The sequence below is a fragment of the Vicia villosa genome, unplaced genomic scaffold (assembly GCF_029867415.1).
Source record: "Vicia villosa cultivar HV-30 ecotype Madison, WI unplaced genomic scaffold, Vvil1.0 ctg.000168F_1_1, whole genome shotgun sequence".
Classification (NCBI taxonomy): Eukaryota; Viridiplantae; Streptophyta; class Magnoliopsida; order Fabales; family Fabaceae; genus Vicia; species Vicia villosa.
The window spans coordinates 140,640-149,219 of record NW_026705049.1 but is presented as its reverse complement, the minus strand read 5'-3'; the positions used below and the strand labels follow the sequence as shown (position 1 = coordinate 149,219).

The 8,580-nt window shown below is 40.0% G+C and overlaps 1 non-coding gene across 1 annotated transcript; it reads left to right on the top strand.

Annotated features, from left to right (window-relative positions):
* Positions 1-8,184: 8,184 nt before the first annotated feature.
* On the top strand, positions 8,185-8,291 carry LOC131624917 (small nucleolar RNA R71). The gene has a single exon (XR_009290681.1). It is a non-coding gene; the product is annotated as a small nucleolar RNA R71 (small nucleolar RNA).
* Positions 8,292-8,580: the final 289 nt, after the last annotated feature.

Sequence of the window (8,580 nt, the reverse complement as noted above, 5' to 3'; positions counted from 1 at the left end):
AGTTATCTGTGAACTCATGGTAGACTTTGATAGTCTCGAAGAACATAACTTTCGTCTTAAAGAAGATATTCTTTTTCAAGGATGGACCTCGTTATTTGCTGAGTTTTGTGGACCAGTCTACCTAGATCTTGTTAAGGAATTTTGGGTGCATGCTGTTGTTGCCCCTAAATCCATTCTGTCTTTCGTCCATGGGAAGTTTGTGGTCGTTACTAAGAACATTCTGAGAATGATGTTCGATCTAAGAAACCCTGAGGGTGCTTATGAAATTGATCAAAGGGCTGATTGGGATGAAGTGTTGTATACCCTTTACACAGATGTAAAGGAGACAAAGCGTGTCAAGGACATGAGGGATCTTTATAAAATCTGGACCAAGATTCTTCTAGGGTGTTTCTATCACAGGAAAGGAACACATGCTGCAGACTTCGTCAACAATGAGCAGAAATACATTCTGTATTGCATTGCTACTCAGAAGAAGGTTGATGTTATCTACATAATCTTCAATCACATGTGGAATGCTGTGAGGGATTCCAGGAATGCCTTCAGAGTAAAGAAGTGTACTATCATTCCTTTTGGAAGAATCATTACAAACCTTCTGGTTCATTCCAAGATAGTTGAAAAATTAGAAGCTGAAGGTACCATCAAAGATCTGGCTGTCATTATTGGAAGTTGCTTAAATGCTCTCACCTTGAGAAAGATGAATGTTATTGATACTATCATCAAAGCCCCTCAACCTCTTCCTGGAGCAAGAAGCAGAAGAGATCCTATTCTTGATGACTTTGAAACCTTCTTCAGAAGTGAAGTGCCAGGAGTCAGAACTAGATATCTGAAGTCACTCAAAGAAGATGAAGGAGTAAAAGATCAAGAAAAAGGTGCTCCTGCTAAAGAAGGTCGCAAGAAAACTTCTACTTCTAGGGCTGCTGCCTCGGAAGATGTTTCAGAAGCTGCTCCTGAAGCTGCTGTGAAGAAGGAAAGAAGGACTAAGAGAAAATTTGATCATCCTTCTGATAATCAGGTGAAGGTAGTTCAGAATGTAGCTGCTACTACTACCGTTGAGAAAACTGTTCCAGAAGAAGTTCTTGCTGAAGAAGTTCAAGTTGTTTCAGTTACAACTAAGAAGAATGTAAAGCAGACTGCTGAGAAAAAGAAAAAGAAGAAGTTGAATAAAAATGTTGAAATTGGTATAGCTATTGAGAAGAAGAAGTCAAGAAAAAGAAAATTAATATTAAATGCCTCTGATGATGATGAGGATGTTCAAGAAGCTGTGATTCAGCAAGCTAAAATATCTCAAGGACCAACAACTCAAGCAGTTGGAGGTAGAAGGCTGTTGCTAGTGAGAAGGAGACACTAGAATCTGCCAGAAGAAGAGAAATCTCTCTTGGGAAGGCTAAGATTGTGGAAGAGCAGAAGAGTAAGAAGCAAAAGAAGCTTAAGGCCGTGTTTGAAGCTGTTCAGAAGGTATCCAAAGGTATTCATCTCTCTGAACCTGATTCTGTTCCTACTTTACGTTCAGAAGTTGCACCAATAGCTGTTGCTCAAACCCCTGAACCAGTAAATCAACCAGAAAAAGCCCCATCAGAATCACCCATAAAAGTCCATGTTCTCACACCTCCTTCCTTTCCTATAACCAAAACCCTTACTCCTCCTTCCTCACCCATAAAAAATGCTCCCATTCCTTCATCTCCACCCACAACCAACCTTGCTTCTGACCAGGCCCTTGGAAACCCTGTTCTTGATATACCACCCCTACAAACTCTCTTTCCACCTCACACAAATATATCCACTTCTCAACCACCTCCTCATGCACACTTTGAACCTATTCCCTCCACCTCTCAAAACAACCCCTCTGGTTCTGGTCTTCTAGATTCTGCATCACATGAGCAATTGCTCCGTGACTGCAACTACACTCCCAAGCCTCGTCCTGAAGCTGAGATGGTAGTGTTAGATTCTGAGAATGAAGCAGAATCATCTTTTCGGTTGGATAGAGAGCCTCAACCCTATTCCGTTCCTAACCCTGATTCCCCAATAACCATAATAAAATCCCGCCGTGAATACCCTATTGGTGTAAATTTTGAAATGGTAAAGAGGAATCTCAGAAGAGTCTTTGATACTTTCAGAATTGTTGAAAGTTATGGCCTGAATGATGTTGCTATGCGAAAGTTCTGGAGAATCTTTCAAAGAAAAGCAGATGCTTGTTTTGAAGAACTTCAGGAAATTTGTGTAGAAACTGCTCCACGCCTTTATGGAATTCTGAGGAGTTATGAAGACTTCTGGTTCAGTCGTCTCGGAGGGAGATATATCTTTGAAGAGAAGCGATTTGTTGATGAACTTGAGGAAGCAAGAATTGCTGCAGCAATGGAAGCCAATCCTTGCAGAGATATTGTGGTCTGGAGACCTCAGTATCCAGTTCTGACTGGAGACTTCAAGTTCTTGTTTGACTTGCTGAGGGAAAATCCTTCTGTGGAAGACCCAAACTTGGTCATTCCAGAAGTTGTTGACCCACCAGAAGTTGAAGGTCCTTCTGCCCCAAGGAATCTGGCTGCCATTCTTCAGGCTCTTGAGAATGGAGATTCTGAGGTGCCTGCTGCAGAATATGGAGATGCTTCTATGGAAGAAGCAGATGCTAAAGATCATCCTGCTGATAGTATTCCCGTTGAGGAAAATCAAGGTGATGGTCTGACTATAGAAGCTGCGATTCAGAATGCTATCCCTCTGGACAAAAGTAGTGAAGCTTCTTTTGATGAACCTTCTCGTCTCGCAAGGACTCTGGAAGTTATTCAGAAGAACCAGGCTGAGCTATCTTCTCGCATGGATGAGCAACGCACGATCAATGCTGAGTTCCGCACCTTCATGGAGAGGCAGACTGAGAGCAACAATGGGATTCATGACATGCTGGCCAAGCTCATGTCCAAGCTAGGGTCATCTTAGTCTTTGAGTCTTAGTTGTTTTCCTTGTTTGCTGCATCTGTTCTCTTAGCATCCCTCTTGTACTTCTGATAAATTTCTCTTTGGCAAATCAATGAAATCTATCTTTTCTTATCTCATATTGTTTGTCTTGTTTTTTCATCTGAATCTTTTATGTTTTTGATGTTATGACAAAAAGGGGGAGAAAGATGTGATAAATGATCTGATTTATTTTATCAGTTGCTGGGAAAAAGGCTCCACATTTCTAACAGAACTTGCAAAGTTCTATGTCTTTGAGTGTTTTGCAGGAATTGAAGATCCTCTTTAAAAGCTCAACATGAGAAGCAAAGACATGGGGAAAAGCAATTCTGTATAAAAACAAGTTCATGGAAATTGAAGCAAGCTGAGTGCTACAAAGCTTCAAGATCAGAAGCAAGAAGGAAGAATGTTCTGATATTCTGATGATAGAATATGCTCTAACACATTTCTATTCCTTATATGTTCTGATGCATGTTTTTAGTTATAAAATATGCTCTGTAACATTACTTGTTTTTGCTCTGATACATATTATATGTTCTGACACATATTATATGTTCTGATTCATTCATGCTGACTTTTGTCGTTTAGCTTGTTCTGTAACATTTCAGGATGTAAAGATGCTCTGATGATGCTCTGGTACATTCAACAATGTTCTGATACAATCTAGCATGAAATGATTCAAGAAGAAATTCAAGCTCTGAAGCTGTCCTATGGAAGCAAGAATCAGAAGCTGTGAATGTTCTGAAGATCTAAGCATATGTGTTCGTCTCAACTGAAATGGAAAATACTCAGGGAAGTCCTTTATTAATTAAAATTCTTCCAGTATTTATTTCAGGGTGAGATTATTTATCTCAGGGGGAGATTGTTAACCTCAGGAGGAGACATATTCACACACTATGTTTATATGCTTATGCTATAGCTGTGTAATTGTCTTTAGCCGTCTGATATTCTGATCGCAAATTCATATCATTTATGTATGTTTTTGTCATCATCAAAAAGAGGGAGATTGTTAGAACAAGATTTGTTCGGATCAATATTCTTAGTTTTGATGATAACAAGCATATGAATTTTGTATGAGATAATGTGGTACTCTAATACTATGCAATTTCCATTTCAGGAATTATATAAAGAGTATGCAAAAAATCAGCGCAAGAAGCATTGACTCAGAAGGTTCAGCATGCAACATCAGAACATGGTCTGGCAAGACCTCAGAAGATGGTCAAGAAGAATCAGAACATGGGTCTATGGAAGCATCAGAAGAACTTGAGATCAGAAGCAGAAGCACTGAAGTTCTCATGGTATCACGCTCAGAAGCACTTCAAGGTCAGAAGACAAGAAGATGCTCTGCACCAAGCTGTTTGACTCTGATGACATTCAAACGTTGTTTACACAAACATCAGATCAGAAGCAAGTACTAGACTGGCAGGCTACGCTGACTAACAAAAGGAACGTTAGAAGCTATTAAAGGCAACGTCAGTAGACACATCAAAAACAAGGCTCGAGGTAGTTGACAAAAGAGTGAAACATTAAATGCAATGCTGTACGGATTACGCAAAGCATTAAATGATCCCAACAGTCATCTTCTCAAGTGCCTATAAATATGAAGTTCTGATGAGAAGCAAGGTTACAACTTACGAATCAAAAAACTCTGAACCAACTTGCAGAAACGCTGTTCAACTCAAAAGCTCTCAAACTTCATCATCAAACTCATTACATTGCTGTTGTAATATCTTAGTGAGATTTAAGCTTAAACTTAAGAGAAATCACAGTTGTGATAATAGCTTTATAAGAAGCATTGTAACTCTTAGAATTTGTTTACATTAAGTTGTAAGAACTATAGTGATCAGGTTGTTGATCAGTATACTCTAGAAAGTCTTAGAGGGTATCTAAGCAGATTGTTCCTAGAGTGATCAAGTTGTGATCAGTATACTCTAGAAGACTTAGCAGTTGGCTAAGTGGAAAACCATTGTAATCTCGTGTGATTAGTGGATTAAATCCTCAGGTGAGGTAAATCACTCCAAGGGGGTGGACTGGAGTAGTTTAGTTAACAACGAACCAGGATAAAAATCATTGTGCAAATTGTTTTTATCTTACAAGTTTTAAAGCTACACTTATTCAACCCCCCCCCCCTTTCTAAGTGTTTTTCTATCCTTCAGTCCTTTTAAGTATTTGCTTAATTTGTATATTCGAGACTTCAACTTGTCCACTCGTTTGTGGGTGGTAGGGTGTTGCTACACGGTGTCGAACTCCATACTTTACTAAGAGTTTTTCGAAGATTTTGGATATGAAGTGGGATCCTCCATCGCTAATAACCAATATTGGTACACGAAATCTCGGGAAGATTATATTCTTGAACAACTTAATTACTACTTGTGCATCGTTTATTGGTGAGGCGACATCTTCTATCCATTTAGACACGTAGTCGACTGCAACAAGTATGTAGTTATTTCCAAAAGAAGATGGAAAAGGTCCCATAGAATCGATGCCCCACACATCAAAGATTTCTACTTCTAAAATACCCTTTTGAGGCATCTCATCTCGCCTAGATATGTTTCCAGTGCATTGACAGCGGTCACAATTTTTAACAGCAGTGCAGACATCCTTCCATAGGTTGGGCCAAAAGAGACCAGCTTGTAAAATCTTAGCGCGTGTCTTTGATGTGCTTGCATGCCCACAATAAGGGGCATCATGGCAATGATGTATTATGCTTTCTATTTCTTCTTTCGGAACACATCGGCGGAATATCCCATCAGTGCCTCTCTTAAATAGCAAAGGTTCATCCCCATAATATTGTTTAAGATCATGGAAGAACTTCTTCTTTTGTTGATAAGTCATGTCAGGAGGAAGCACTCTCACTGCTAAGTAATTGACAAAATCATCATACCATGGTAGTATGGTTTTGGTGCTTAGCATTTTAACGGCTTCGGTTTGCGCTTTAGGTTGTTCCAATGTGTCGCTTTCGGATTCTAATTGTGCTATTAAGCATTCATAAGGGAAATCATCGTTAATTGGTGTTTCTTCAGGTTTAATACCTTCCATCCTAGATAAATGGTCAGCTACTACGTTCTTGGCTCCCTTTTTATCCTTGATTTCTAAATTAAATTCTTGTAACAGCAGGATCCACCTTAATAGTCTAGGTTTTGCATCTTCTTCCAACATGATGCGATGCATACATATGGAAGGACTTATTCCTTTCAGATCGGCAATGTTATATCCTAACGCAGATGGGTATTTTCTTAACACTTGTAACCGTTTTTTAGTCTCTGTTCCTCCTAACTCTGCGTTGACTATTACTGGTCTTTTGAGCTCATTGTCTAGGAATTCATATCTAAGAGTCTTGGGTAATGGCTTAAGATCCAAGGTTGGTTTCTTAGGGCAAGGCATATGGTTGGGTGTTAAATCTAAGCATTCGCTTAAGTTATCGTCTCGATATTCTAAACGCCAATTGTCATCTTCGAAAATCAGGGGCATTGGAATCTTTATAATATCAGAGTAAGATTCTTCTGATAATCCTATCTCTCTTACACATTCATCAATAACGTCCACCAGATAACATGTATCTTCTATAGCTGGGGCTTGAAGGAATTGTTTTAGAATAAATTCGACCTTCTCCTCACCTACTTCGAATGTTAACTTGGCTTTCTTTACGTCTATAATAGCTCCAGCGGTGGCTAGAAACGGTCTTCCTAAGATTATAGGGGTATTGACGTATTCCTTTAGGTCCATAATTATGAAATCTGTAGGGATGTAAAATTGTCCAATGCGGACGGGTACGTTTTCAAGAACACCTACATGACACTTAACAAAACGGTCTGCAAGTTGTACTGACATCTTGGTTGGTCTTAGCTCTCCCATGTTAAGTTTCTCGCAAATGGACAAAGGCATTAGGCTAATACTAGCTCCTTAGTCGCACAGAGCTTTGTCTATGACAAATTTTCCTATATTGCAAGGTATGGAGAAACTCCCTGGGTCTTTCAGCTTAGGTGGCATTTTATTTTGAATTATCGCACTACACTCGGCAGTGAGTGTTACGGTCTCATTGTCTTCTATCTTTTTCTTATTTGATAGGATTTATTTTAGAAATTTAGCATATGAGGGCATTTGTGTAATAGCTTCTGTAAAAGGAATTGTAATGTTCAACTATTTAAGAAGTTCGATAAATTTCTTAAATTGCCCTATGCTTTTCGATTTTTCGAATCTTTGAGGGTACGAGATAGGTGGTTTATAGGGTGGTGGAGGTACGTATGGCGCTTCTTTTTCCTCCGTCTCGCCTTCCTTGTCCTCTTTCTCTTTTGGGTTACTTGGTTTATCTTTGGTTCCACTTTCATCCTCAGTTGTATTACTAGGGCTTTGGAACATAGCAGGGTTTTTAAGTCGAGGGTCAGTTGGTTCGTCCATCTCTCTACCACTTCGCAAAATAATAGCATGAGCATGTCCTTTCAGATTCGGTTGTGGTTGTCCAGGAAACGTCCCGGCAGGTGCGAAAGTAGGTGCTTGTTGTTGTGCCACTTGAGAGATTTGTGTTTCAAGCATCTTGTTGTGAGTGGCTAACGCGTCTACTTTAGTTGCTAACTGTTTGATTTGCTCATTGGTGTGTACGTTCTGGTTTAGGAGATCCTTATTAGTCTGAGTTTGAGTGGAAATGAAATTTTCCATCATTAATTCTAGGTTAGATTTCCTAGTGACGTTAGGAGCAGCTAAGGGTGCCTTTTGATATTCAGGTGGTATACTAGGTGCTTGGCTAGGCTCATATAAAGCGTTATTGTTCTTATATGAAAAATTGGGGTGATTTTTCCATCCTGGGTTATATGTGTTCGAGTAGGGGTTTCCTTGAGCATAGTTTACTGGTTCAGGGGAAACTCCTGCCAAAAGATGGCACTCGGGGGCAGCATGTCCAGACATCCCGCATATTTCTCAATTGGGGCCTACAGCAGCCACGGAGGCTACAAGTGCTACAGTCAGGTTTTCGATCTTCTGAGTTAGGGCATCGACTTTGGTGTTAACACGATCGAGGCTACTTATCTCGTACATACCACTCTTCGTTGAAGATTTCTCTCCAGAAGTTCTCTCTGACGGAGCTCTCTCGCTTCCCCATTGATAATGATTTTGAGCCATACTCTCGATAAGTGCATAGGCATCGGCATATGCTTTGTCCATCAGTGCGCCACCCGCGGCGGCGCCTATTGTAAGTCTCGTATTGTAGAGGAGACCATTGTAGAAGGTATGGATAATTAACCATTCTTCTAATCCATGATGTGGACAGAGTCTTAGCATGTCCTTGTATCTCTCCCAAGCTTTGAATAGAGACTCGTTGTCTTTTTGTCTAAACCCATTGATCTGGGCTCTTAGCATGGCGGTCTTACTAGGTGGAAAATATCATGCCAGGAAGACTTTCTTTAGTTCATTCCAGGTAGTGACAGAATTTGCGGGTAAAGACTGGAGCCAAGCTCTAGCTCTATCCCTCAGTGAAAAAGGAAAAAGGCGTAGTCGGATAGCTTCCGAACTGACATTATTTGCCTTTACAGTGTCTGCGTATTGTAGGAACACTGACAAATGAAGATTAGGGTCTTCCGCCGGATTTCCAGAAAATTGATTTTGTTGTACTACTGACAACAAAGATGGCTTTAGCTCGAAAATGTTC